The sequence below is a fragment of the Marmota marmota genome, unplaced genomic scaffold, assembly GCF_001458135.2.
Source record: "Marmota marmota marmota unplaced genomic scaffold, marMar, whole genome shotgun sequence".
Lineage (NCBI taxonomy): Eukaryota > Metazoa > Chordata > Mammalia > Rodentia > Sciuridae > Marmota > Marmota marmota.
This window is the reverse complement of record NW_025999924.1, coordinates 5,047,919-5,062,357: the sequence shown is the minus strand read 5'-3', so window position 1 is coordinate 5,062,357 and position 14,439 is coordinate 5,047,919.

Here is a 14,439-nt window from a genome sequence, read left to right as displayed (position 1 = left end):
TAAAATCAATTCTGTATTCTGTGTAGATCATGTAATAGCAAATCTCAGAATCTAGACTTTGTCATTCATTTTCTTCACCTTTCTGTTTTTTAAACTTGGCTCCAGCCAATTAGTTGAAGCACTTAATTTGTAAACTCTTGGCCTAGACAGACATATCAAACCAAACAATGCCATGTGAGTCTGTGAATCACCCTACCAGTTAGGACATTTGTTCCAGATAACTAAGGAAAAAAAATATCTGCATGAAAATATGGAGGCACAATGATGCTACCATTTTGGGAAAAATTTTTTTGTCTTTAGACCCATAACATTAGTTTATCAATTTAATAGATTTAACACAAGTATTCCCCGTCATCAGTCTTCATTCTATAAGAACTATTTCTGCTAGGTCAAGCCCAGGGGTTGCCAAGGAAGAGTACAGAGCCTGGAGTTGAAAGTCATGAATTTTGCTCCTCTATGTAATTGCCAATTTATTACAGTGAACTTTGGTGCAATGGAAAATTATTACCTCTTTACAGATCTCAGCAGTGTGTAATGGGAAGAACTTTGTTCTTTTTATTCCTAATAAATAAAACAGCCTCAGAAGTTCTTTACAAAAGGATCTGAGAGAAACTCACAGTGTTGCTGCCTTTATCCCTCATGTTGTCTTTACTTTTTTTAAATGTAAGTAGAAAACAATAATACAATTTTTGAAATCTGAAATGCAAAAACGAAGTAAGGTTAATTGCTTACAACCAGTGGATAGATAGAAACTTTGAAAATAAATCCAAGTCTTAACTTGAAACATGGGAGAATTTGTCTACCTATTCTGCATTCTTTCTTTTAGAAGAACTATTCCTAGAACATGATAACATCATTTTGATTCATTTCAATAATATTCACACAATACTCTATATATGTCAGGCACTCTAATTGAGCTTAAGGTATATAAAACATAGAAGATATGGCTCCTGTATTTGAAGAGGAGAGAAAATGAACATGAACAACTAGTCTGTAGTAAGAGCTATGATAGAAGGTAAAACTAGCATCCCAACCAAGACAGAGGAGAGGTTTAATCTGATTGAGTTGATGTGGACTGCTTCATTGAGGAGGCAGACAGGGATTAGAATGGGGATATGAAGAAATGAAATCACTGCCTCCAATGAGAACAGCCTGGACTATTTTTCTGCCTTTGCCCATCATTTCTGTGTCCATTTTCAGCACTAATAAAGCTTCTAAAGATTCTATCTTGCAAATAGAGAATGTGACTTTCTGAAAGACATCTGAGTGTGGATATCTCTGAGCATTACTTCATACAAAGTAAATACAATTTATGGCCTCAAAAAATGAATTAAAAGAAAATTATTTAAAAAATTGCTAGAAATTCTGCCTGCCTAGAAATTGTGATGGAAATAATAGCGGAAAATGAGAGAATTCAGCAAAGCATTTTCTGTGTTTGAAGCTGTGGGTGTGCTTTACTGAGAAGCACATTATAAAAACTCTTCTCAATCTTGCTTCCCAATCTTGTGATTATCCTTCTGAGACAGTCATGTGGGCCTGCTTCCTCCAAGTCTGCACTAGAAGGATGCTTCCAGCAGACCACCTCGAGGTGATAATTGCCTTCTTCAGGAGATGGTCACGTGTGCCAGGTCCTCTGGGAGGAAATGAATGAATTGCCTATTGTTCCTTGAAATTTAGACAAAACTTTAAAGGTGAATTTCCAAAGTGTTAAAGCTCAGAGTAATCACCGGAGTGTGGCAGCTTGCCTTTGGGGCCTCACCCTTCCTAGAATCAGTAAGCTCTTCCCCTGTAGAAAATTACATAAACATTTGAAGGTTTCCTTCTGTCTTCAGAATTCTGTTTCTCTGCCGAGAATGGTCATTTGGGCTGAATATTTGGCCAGTTGCAATCTCTATTAAGGCGTTGTTGGCTGCACTCTGTCCTATGATTGCTTATTCAGTAATCTCGTGATTTGCTGCCCACTGGGGCCTCTTGGGTCAAGTGCTGTCTCAAAGGGCTGTCAGCAGGGAGGAAGGGGTGTGCCTATGTCTTTTCTAGCTAAATGGCATGCCTAACTCTGGAGTTGTCCCAGGGTAGCTTCTTGTGTCTTCTTCATGCCAAGTAAAAGCCCTTTGTCATATCTGGGTGGAGCAGAAACCTAGAGAGTGTATTTGAGTGTGCCTGTTTGTGAGGACAACCAGGAGATCTGCACAATATTCATGGTCAGTCCTTTTTCCTGATGCTCATGTGCCACTTCTTATCCAATACATCTTGACATAATTTCTAGTGAAGGGGGATGTAAAGCTTGGGCAGGTTTATTTTCTCTTCACTTCCATCAAATAACTGTCCTCAGCCCCTTAATACCCCTACCATATTGTTTGTGGAAATAAAACAATCTTTCTTCAATAGTCAAATGACCTAGATTTTGATATTTCTCTGTCCAACATTCTCATCTGTTGTAGATTAGGTTACACTAAGAACCTCTGAGGAGGATTTGGAATACAAGGTATTTATTATGGGATATCTGCAGAGATGGAAAAAAAATATTGGTCAGAATGGGGTATTGAGCTGATACAAAATCTGCCTTAGACAATTTCACAGGGATTTCTGAAACTAGAATGGTCCTTCAGAGTTGTCCTGATTTAGGATGAGATGCCCATCCCTTTACACTCCTGCATTAATCAATCATTGACTATGAACATCCTTAGTGAGAACAGAGCCTTGGGCAAGAGGGATCCCTGCAGCTGAGGCAATCTCCGAAGAACTGACTCTCTTTTGATAGAATTTAAGTTGCTGGAAAGAGTATTTTTATTTTATTTTTAAATTTTTGGTTTTTAGTCGTAGATGGACACAGGACTTTTGTTTATTTATTTTTATGTGGTGCTAAGGATTGAACCTAGTGCCTTGCACATGCTAGGCAAGTGCTCTACCACTGAGCTACAAGCGCAGCCTTGGAAGAAAGATCTGGGTGGCAAATCACATGGTCTCCCACAGTCAACCTCTTGCTCCATTCATATTTGCTTACCAATGTACATTTAGAAAATAGCTCCTTAATATTCTTCTGGAATTCTCTTCTTAGGGTAACTGAGAATGGGAAGTTAGTGGAGCAAACTATAGCTCCAATGCTAAAGCTCATCTCAGGGTGATACTATATTAATTATCACCTCCCTACTTTGCTGTGATTCTAGATTTTTTTGTCTCATTTTTATCTAGCATTTCTGTTGATGTCAGTTGTTTATCTGATGGCACAACCCATAACCTCAGCCTTGAGTAATCTTAATCCACTATCACCAAATTCTTCTCAAAACCAGGATTTGCCATTGGAAGTTGTCTGACTTACTCTTCCCTGCTCTTTCATGTAGCAACCCTACCACTGTCCAATGGCTGGTTAATTACCTTGCCAAAACAGTGACTCCTTCTCTTACCATCTGGTTCCTTGGCTCAAGAAACCTAATGCTGGCTGCAGTCAGAGCTTATAATAATGTGGGATTATTGCTCAGTATGTTGGCAGATGTCTTCTCATTTTGAGAACCAGTATTTCAACACTCACAGGATCCAGACATTCAGAGAAGGGCTAGACAAATTATTCAAGCAGGTCACTGGGAAAGATGAGGGGTGAAGCCACTTTTGCTTTTACTCCTTCATTCCCAGAACCATGTGAGGGAAGGGAGACACAGTACCATATGAAGTCCTTTGAATCTAAGTTTGTACTAGTCCAAAAAGATGTCACACCATTCTGGCAAATCTTTGTTCCTGAGCTGGGATTTTAGCTGTGTCTTCAGAAGTCTATTTCAATATGCTATCAGGCTACTTGTTTTTGTGTAGTGAGGTAGATATATCCAGAGGATCCCATGATTATGGCCCAACTTCTGTATCTACTTTGCTGTATACCTAGTTCCCCTGATGTAGTATTATAAGAAATATTATTCCAGTAGCTCGGACATTCCATAACCTCTGCATAGTGTGCTGGCCAATGCTCTGCTCATAGGAAAGACAAACCAAGAGACAAATTGTTCTCCTGCAGGAATGAACAGGGATGATGCCATGATAAGGATTCAGTGTTTGTCTTTGCTGCTGGCAGTTTGGATATTCAGCAACTGCAGTAAGTAAATCAGCCTTGGTATACTTTTATGGACTTCAGTCTTACTATGTTAAGTGACTGTTCAGGTACCCATTGCGTCAGCTTTGGGTAGACAATGACAAAGGCAGGTTGATGTTGACTGGCTGAGTCATTTTGGCTACACGGTTATTTAGCACCTTTTTCTTGTTGGATGCTGTCTCATGATAGCATATACTACCAAGATTTTAATACTATTATAATTTGAGTCCCTTCTCCTGTGTTTTTCCATATGCCTCTTCCACAGGTCTTCTTGTCCCTAATCTTCCTGTTTCTCTTTCCAGGCTGTGGTCAGACTTCTAGGCCACTCAACGCTGCTGCTAAGTCCACAAGTACAGTCTGAACTTCAGCCACTTTTTTTCCTACACAGTGTAAAAGGTCAGGTATAAAGAAGTGAGTTTTCACTACTTTCTGGGGATTTCATCAGGTTTATAAATCCTGTATACTAAGAAAGTGTCCCCTAAGTGATAAATCCTCCCTTATCCCAGCTTGCTATCATTTCTTTGATGAAGATCCTTCCAAATGCAATCTGACATGCACTTTCCCAGCTCCTGCTGGCACACGCTGGCTGGTGAGGTTTCCAGCTGCTCTAAGGCATAGTATCTTTCATCCCTTCTTAGCCCTGTGTGTCCCTGGCTAGGTTTTGCTGCAGCATAACCTTAACTATCTGTCAAGGAACCAGAAAAGGAAGAGGGCATATCCTGAGGGAGACACTCATTGTCTTGCAGGGGGAGGGCCTCTGTACTTCTTCCTGTAAGAAGGCTTTGGGTGGGGGTGGGTAGCACTTTTGTAGTCTCATAGGATTTTAGGGACTCTAAGCATTCAGAGTATTTGTGGGCCTCTGCTCAGATACTACACGATGTGCCAGGGTTCTACTTTTTCCCTGGTAGGGACCCTAATTTTAGCATAGAAGATTAGGAGCTTAACCTTTTTCCCAGCTTGTCTCCCCTGATTATTAAATTTAAGTCCTGGTCCTAAGATTTCTATGCCTTCCTACTGTATAAAATATGATCCTTTTTCTGTGTTTCCCAGAAAGGTTTTCTATCGCCACACTCACTTTCAATGACCTATGAATTTCCTTCATGTTCTGCTACCTCTCTTCCAGAAAAAGGAGCTTAGAAAATAGCCTTACAAAATTCTATTGTCCTTAAAATTTCTATTGCTACTTCATTTTTCAAGTGCCTGATGCATAGCTCATGCTACTGTATCCCATCAACGTTTATTCCATAACAATTCCCTAGTGAAAATTCAAACCATCGTACCTTCATCTTGTGCCAGAACTGTCTGTGCTCCATCTTCCACCAAGGAAGCAGCAAGTAATCTATTTTCAAACCACATCTCATTTCCTACATTCTTAGAGCACTCTGGTTATCAATAATCATAGGTTAGGATTTCCCAGGAAGCACACTCTGAGACTGAGATGAGGATTAGAGTATGCTATATATATGGAAGACTGACATGCTGTATATTTACTATAAACAGACAGGTAAGGAAGGGATGGGGAGGAAGAACCATTGGACAAATAAGAAGGTGGATTGAAATGCAGCCTTGACAACAGCCTCAGCCAACACCATGGGGACACTTGAGGCTAAAATGATTCTTCAGAAGTAACCTGAGCTGGTCTTTGTACTCCTGCATTGGTCTGTTATTGAATGTGGGTTCCCTGGGAAAGATCTTGACCTTGGATGAGAGGGCTTTGCAGCTGTGGCAATTCTTAAAGGGGCTGACAGCCAATAACTGCTGCAGACTCTGCAAGCAGCTGGGGCAACATATCCTCTATTGAGGAACAATCTGTACACTAGAACGAATCTTTTCAGGTAAGTAGCAGTTTGAAGAGACTTGGAAGTAAATTTCAGAAAGATTGTACCATTTTTTCCCTCACTTATGTTCTCTTGAACACTCTCCTACTTCTGCCCCAAGTAATTTTTTTTCTCCAGTCTTCCTTTCTTTTCTAATTAGAACATATTCTTTAAACACTGTCTTCCCTTGCTAAGCACGAAGCCCTTACTAAACAACTTTCCTTTCTAACTCAACCCCAATTCTCAAGTCTCTGCCCAATACATTTCTTGGCAGGTTAAATGTTCCTGTAAGTTCCTATGATGTTTTTAACATTTCTGTATATAAATATTTATTATACTGAGTTTTAATTGTGTTGATATCTGCAATATCTTTCTTTGACTATTAATATCTTGAGGGCTATTGCTTTTTCTCTTACTCATATATATCTAAAGATAAGAATCAGTATGGTACCTCTCATGTATCATGTATATTAAGTAAACAAGCCCATCAAAATACCATCATTCATGTCTTGGTATAAGGACATAGAGCTGGAGTCAAGAAATCCAACAGGAAACCTTCCTTTTTCCTAAACTGACAATAGATAAGTCACTCGATTTCCCTATATCTATTTTACCTTACATAAAAGGCAGATAAATGCCACCCTTACTCCTATCATTATTTTTAAGATAAAAGATACGTTATGTGGAAGAATTTGAGATAATAAGACAGCTGCACAAATGCCAGGAATTATTACTGTTTATTTCTCTTGATTCACCAGTGACCAGTGTTCATCTGCTGCTTATATGTGTCTCATTTACTGTTGTAACTCTCTGGGTGAGTCACAGAAACAGACTCTTTATTGTCATCAGAGTGTTTCTCATCTGTCCTCTTCAATCCTGGACACCTAATCCATATGTGTGTTCAGAAACTCGGGGGAAAATGTGCCACTGAAAGCTATCATCTTTAAAGGAAAACCCTGGAATAGTGAAAGTTAGCCACAAAGGGTAAAAGAAGACATGGTCTCTGACAGAAGGAATTTCATCTGCTATAGGGAGTCAAACACATGACAACATAAAATAAATAAAATGTTACAGGTATCTTATAGATATAAGTATAGGATGAGACATAGCACAGGTGTAAAATAATCAGGAGGTCATGAAGAGAGTCTTCCTGGGGAAGGGCAGACCTGGTCCAATCAGTCAAGGAATTGAAGGGCAGCCAGGATGAGTTGAGGCCCAAAGGAATAAGACACCTGGAGAACTCCAAATAACCTGTGAGCAGAAATGTGGGGAGGCAGGGGAAGAAGAAAACCACATGCCTCCCCAACCTCAGGATCACTGAACATGCCATATGTGGGGCCCTCTGCTAAGAAACTAGTGTGGATCTTGTAAGAACAATTCCATTCTCCTTACTCAAGCCTCAGTTATAGCACTGTGGTCAATAGTAGATAGAATATGGGCCAGTGGAAGATCCCAGAATCAATTACAGAGAGGGCTAAATCCACACCACCTTAAGATAGAGGCAGGAGAACAAAGGCAGGGACCAAGGCTAGTAAGGAAACCACTTTAACTAGGACAGGAAAGGAAACCAGGATGTGCTAAATCCAAATCCTTTGAGGCCAGGATCTCTTTAGAGCTGGTACTTGAAACATGATGTCATGTCGGAGGATACCATGGATACTCACAGCTTTTAAGTCTACATATATCAAGGTTTTATGTAATAATAGCAATACTTAACAGTCATTATGCACTTCCTATGTAATAGGGCAATTCTAAATGCTTTATACATAAAGGCTTATTTTATCCTCATTAACAAACATATAGTGAAGGTACTGATATAATTATTTTCAGAACATAATCTACATAAAATTAGAGGTTTTATATATTTTGCTCACTCTTAAAATTCCCAGTGTCAAAACATCTACTGAATCAACAAATTCTGATTCTTTGGATGAGAAAAGGGGGCACAGAGAGATTAAACAATGTGCAAATTTTGAAATTATATAGCCAATAGGCACAGAAGGGTGATTCAGATCCAGACAGTTTGGCTTGTATCCAGGGCTTCTCCATCATGTTATAGGCCTCCAGCCGAAGAGCAGATCCTATAGGTTTCATCATCTTTATAATGTTATATTTAATTTTTGCCTCCATGTGATTCTTTGCTTTGCACTGCTATAACAGATACCTGGGACTCAGTAGTTCTAATGAGCAAAAATATATTAATTCACAGTTCTAGAAGCAGGGAAGTACAGAATAATGGGGTTAGCATTCGACAAAGGCCTTCATGCTCCATCATCATCATATATTGGTGGAAGGAGGAAGGGCAAGGGATCAGGAGATTGAATCATGGCCTCAAACTTTTTTATAATTTCCATTGATCTATTCATGAAGTTTCAAGCACATGATTTTTGGAGGAAACATTAACATAGTAATGGGTATAGCTACAATTATTTCAACAGAAGAAGTTAAATCAGAATTTGGCCTGGAGTTCAGGGCCAAGTGTAGAAAAAAAATAGCATGTTTTGCACCCATAAGTGCATAGTAAGCATGATTACCTGGAGGTTAGAAAGCTTCACCTCAGGTCCAACCATACAGCTTGAACCTGGCCCATTGATCCCAGGTCCCCAGATTCCAATGCTGGTCATTTTTTCATTCTTAATGTGTCTCTTTAAGATCTAAAACTTCCTTCCTCTCTTGAATTAATGATGACTTGCTTATTCACCTAAATTTTTTATCTGTTTATTTACCCTACAATACATATTTGTTGTGGGCCACTGATCATTCTAAGACCTAACCCAGATACTCTCTAGCGCTGGTGGGCCCAGTGTCTAGGTGAGGACAGAAAAAATGAACAAACCAAAAGTCAGTTGACAAAAAAAAAGATGATCCTGAGAGAAGAGAGCTGAGCAAGGCTAGGGGATGAGGGACAGGCTGCTGCGTGGCAGAGAACCTCACAAAAGAGAGTAACTTGCACAAAGTCCAGAGGAAATGGGTCGGCGGAGGATTCCAGAACCGCCACCTTCATATCCTCCAAATCCCATTGTCCTCCAAGTGACGTCATGTTTCAAGTACCAGCTCTCAAGAGATCCAGGCCTCAAAAGATTTGGATTTAGCACATCCTGGTTTCCTTTCCTGCCCTAGTTGAAGTGGCTTCCTCACGAGCCTTGGTCCTGCCTTTGTTTTCCTGCCTCTCTTTTAGGGTGGTGCTGATTTTTATTTTATTTTATTGGCTTTTTAAAGGTTATATATGACAATAGGATCCATTTTGATATAATTATACAACCATGGAATGAATATATCTTATTCTAATTCAGACTCCAGAACTCTCCTTCCCCTTTCCATTCCTCATCCTTTCCTCTCTTCCCTCTATTGATCTTTCTGCCGTTTACCTATAGTTATTTGGCAGTGCTATTTAACCCTCTCTGGCATGGCTCTGGAATCTTCCCCCTGCCCATTTCCTATCACCTTTAGTTGTCTAAGTTACTCTTCTTTGTGAGATCCTCTACCCTGTCCCTCATTATGCAACCTACAGGGACAATTTTCAGCTTTGTCTCAGTATTACTGATTTGGTCTTGAGAATTTCTGTTCTGAATTCTAGGACCTGTTTATCAATGCATGGTTTATCTCTCATCAGGAACAGAGAATTGGCTGGGGTAAAACCTGTATTTCTTTACATTTTCCCATAGACCTGTGCCCAGTAAATATTTGGAGTTTATTACTATTTGGGTGTATTTCTATTTGATGGACCATTGTTTGTAAAGAGGCCATGAGAAGATTTGCTGCTGTGGATATTCTCAGGGTAATGGTCTGGGGAGGAGTTGGGATGGCTCCCAGCATAAAGGGAGATACATAACAGTAATTACGGATGGGATAAGTCTAAACATTACAGCTTGAGTGTCCTGTGAAATTAGCTTGTAAAACTGCAGTGAGGAATGGGAAGGTGAGTCTCCACTGGTTTTGTTGTTATAAGCCAACCACATGCAAGTGGAAAAATCAACTTAGCAAATAGAGTAAGTTGCTTCTTAGGTGTTAGGTATTAGTTTCCATCTTACTACTCAGAGTGTTGTTCATGAACCAACAAATATCAGCAATATTTGAAAGCTTGCTAGAAACAGAATATTGCAGTGGGGTGCAATGGTGCACACTTATAATCCCAGCTACTCAGAGACTAAGGGAGGAGGATTGCAAGTTCAAAGCCAGCCTCAGCAACTTAGCGAGGCCCTGTCTCTAATAAAATTTATAAAAGGGCTGGGGATGTGGCTCAGTGGTTAAGCGCCCCTGGGTTCAATCCCTGGAACAAAAACAAACAAACAAACAAACAAAAACAAAAACAAAATCAGAGCATTGCAGATTTCTCCATGACCTACTACATTAATACATTTAAAAATTTGCTTTTGGAGACAGGATCTTGCTAAGTTGCCCAGTTTGGCCTCCAACTTGTGATCCTCCTATCTCAGCCTCCCAAGTAGCTGGGATTGCAAGTATGTACCTTGGCAACTGATTATCACCTGCATTTTAACAATATAGTTGGGATTTTCTTATGCACTTTGAACATTGAGAATTCTAGACTTGAAAATTTAAACAATTTTTATCTCCATAAACCAATTAAATGGAAATCTGCATTTAGAAACCAGTGATTTTTAATTAATTAATTAATTATTTTTAATTGGGTATATATGACAACAGAGTGCATTTAATTCATTGTACACAATTGCAGCACAACATTTCATTTCTCTGCTTGTACATGATGTAGCATCGCACCATATGTGCATATGTACATATGTACCCCAGGTACCATATGTACCTAGGATAATGATGTCCATCTCATTCCAACATCTTTCCTGCCCCCACAGCTTCCCTCAGCCCTCCCTCCCCTTTGCCCCATCAAAGTTTCTCCATTTTTCCTATGTCCCTTCCCCCATTATGGATCAGCATCCCACTTATCAGAGAGAATATTTGGCCTTTGGATTTTGGGGATTGGATTATTTCACTTAGCAAGATATTCTCCAACTCCATCCATTTACCTTCAAATGCCATAATTTTATTCTCTTTTAATGCTGAATAATATTCCATTGTGTGTATATACCACAGTGTCTTTATCAATTCATCTATTGAAGGGCATCTAATTTGCTTCCATAGTTTATCGATTGTGGATTGAGCTGCTATAAACATCCATGTAGCTGTGTTTCTATAGTATGCTGATTTTAAGTCCTTTGGGTATAGACAAAGGAGTGGGACAGATGGGTCAAATGGTGGTTCAATTCCAAGTTTTCTGAGGAGCCTCCATACTACATTCCAGATTGGTTGCACCAATTTGCCGTTCCACCAGCAATGTATGAGTATACCTTTCCCCCCACATCCTTGCCAGCATTCACTGTTGTCTGTATTCTTGATAACTGCCATTCTGATGAATGTGAGATGAAATCTTAGAGTAGTTTTAATTTGCATTTCTCTAATTACTAGAGATATTAAACGTTTTTTCATATATTTGTTGATTGAATGTATATCTTCAGTATCTGTTCAGCTCCTTAGCCCATTTATTGATTAGGTTATTTGTGGGGTTTTTTTTGTTTTTTGTTTTTTTGTATTAAGTTTTTTAAGTTCTTTATATATCCTGGAGATGAGTGTTCTATCTGACGTGCATGTGGCAAGAATTTTCTCCCAAAATGTAGGCTTTCTCTTCACTTCATCGATTGTTTCTTTCGCTAAGAAGAAGCTTTTTAATTGAGTTCATCTCGTTTATTAATTCTTGATTTTATTTCTTATGCTTTTATGATTTTATTTCTTATGACTTTCTTGTTAAGAAAGTCAGGGCCTAATGTGATGTGATGAAGATTTGGGCCTACTTTTTCCTGTATTAGGTGCAGGGTCTCTGGACTAAATCCTAGGTCCTTGATCCACTTTGAGTTGAGTTTTGTGCATGGTGAGAGATAGGGGTTTATATTCATTTTGCTGCATATGGATTTCCAGTTCTTCCAGCACTATTTGTTGAAGAGGCTATCTTTTTTCTTTGGTTTCTTTGGTTTTCTTTAGTTAACATGGTTCCTATGTTAACCAAAGTGGAGAACCACTAACATGGAGTGGATTTTGTATTGGTAAATGGTTAGGAAAGAGGCAAATATGAATTTATTTATCTTTGGAATGGCTCTATTTTCTTCTTCTGTGCACTATGTGCCAATAGCTCAGTAGGCGAATTAAGAAAACTGGTTCATTAATCCTCAGCCACAATACATTGTTTTGTCTGCTGTGCTATATTAATCCTGTTTATTTGGACTAGTTTCCAGCCATAGACTTTGTGGGTATACTGATCTCATTATCTCTTGACACTTGAAAAGAGGCAGATCCCCTGCAATGGGCCCAAATTAATGTTGCCAAAGCACAAACCAAAAGGTCTGACATTGGAGTAAGCTCTGGGGTTGGGGTATAAGGGCACTTCCCAGGGACCTAGTGTGGAAGAAAGCTTGGGGCTGAGTGTCCAGTTGTACCCAGAGTTCAAAGCTGAGGTTAGTGTTTGTTAGATCCAAGATGTATCCAAGATGTTTTTTTTTTTTCCCCTTGGGGGGAGGGAATGTGTGTGTGCAAAATTCAGAAATAACTCAAAAGCCCTAAAGACAAGGGACAGCAAGACCAGTGTGGATGTAACAGTCAAATCAGGACACAAGTAAAGCCAGAATCCAGAATGCTTATCATGAATCAACTTAGGTTGTCTAAAGCTTACATTGTTAAAATTATATTCTGGCACAAAATAAGCTGGCAGAGTTAAAGGTATAAGATTTGTGTGAACAAATGTTAGCTGTTTTACTTCTGAGATCCTACTTCAATTAGTTTTCATTCTTTGGGGCTGGAGGATACACTCCATTATGACAATGTTCTTTTGCAATGAATTTTCTTTCCTTATTTGTAAATATAATTTGTTCTAACAATGCAAGAGTTTGGTTATAGACTACAAGATACAAGGATGTCCATCAGAACTTTAAAGATCCAGATGGCCATTGTTTCATGGTATTAATGATATACTTACCCTAGCGTTAAAGAAAAAGACTCCTTTGAAGGTAATATTACATAGTTGTGGATTGTCGTGATTGAGCTGAAGTGGGGTGAGGGAGATTTTTTCCTTTTCCTTTAATATAGAGCCATTTATTTTCCCCTTCATAATCCTAGAACACAGGAAGGCCCTTAAGATATTTTGAAATTGGTTATTGGTTATTATCATTCAAGCTCCCTTAACACACACACACACACACACACACACACACACACAGCATTCCAAATATAATATGGTTGTTTCTATTGAGTCTTGGCATCTTAAAAAGCTTCAAATGTAGTGTTAGAGAATTACAATGTTTTCCAGTTACTTATGGGTTGTGGCAAACAAGTTTCTAAATGGTTAAGCTACTTCCTTCTGAGAACTACTGCCTACCATTGGTGATTCTGCCTATCAGTTATCCTAGTTTCCTCCCATTTAGTTGACTTATTTCTCTGTTCATTGGTTCTTAGGAGGGGAGAAAAAGTAAGAATGTAAACTACATGGCCATCCTTTCACCTATTTGGTGGCATCCTGGGAGAGTGAAGGCAGCTGAAAAGACTTAAATAACATTTGGAGATTACATCATGGTTTGATGAATTTTATTATTTTTAAATGTGAATGGCATAAAAATTTAAGGTTTAATTGAAATTATATTGGCACTTTTATCTTGCAACATCTCTCATGTTTTCTTGCAAGATCTCTCAAAACTCCATGACTGAACTTTATTTAGTTATGCAAGTTACTAATGTTCAGTCCATGAATTTATCTCATGGTTTATATTCCTGTTAAAAGCATTATGGGATTAAGATATCAAGTTTCATATTTGTAAATGTGTGTGTATGTGAGAGTGAGTGAAGGAAGGTAAGTTCCCAGGCTTTTCTAAGCTGAGAGTGTCACCATATGTGTGAATAAATTCCTTTCTAGCTGATACTGGGTGTCAACCACTTGAAATACTGGAGAAGGGCCAACATTTCATCATCTTGGCCCATCTCTTTGCACACAGTGTAATGCTATCATATGCGGATCCAGAGTAATGAAATGCTGAAGGCCTATCCAAATTGGCAATGATAATACACCTATTTTCATGTAGCACAGCCACTGTAGTTCATGTACTTAACTTTCCCAACTAAAAAATGCTGGTGAACCAGCACAGCGAGGCTATGATAAATACCTGCTTATAGTTACTGGCAAACAGCAGGGACAATTAAACTTCAGTACTGAGTCACTTGTCGACTGAGCAGGCTGACTTCAACTCCTACCACTGAGTTTTCAAGCTGTGTAGGATTTTACTATATTGAGCCTGGTTTACATTAATACATTTGTGCTGTTAAATTCTCGAAAAGCCAAAAATCTTTTAATAGGGGCTGCATGCATGTATTTTGGAGCAAATGCAATATTTTCCTTTCTAGATTCTGAATTAAAGTTGAGTTATTGATACCAGAAGTGGAGATTACAGATATTTGATCCATTGTGAGCAGACAAAATGTCACTCCTTTATGCTGGTTAAAGAATCTGCATGAATACCAAGCCAGCTTCCC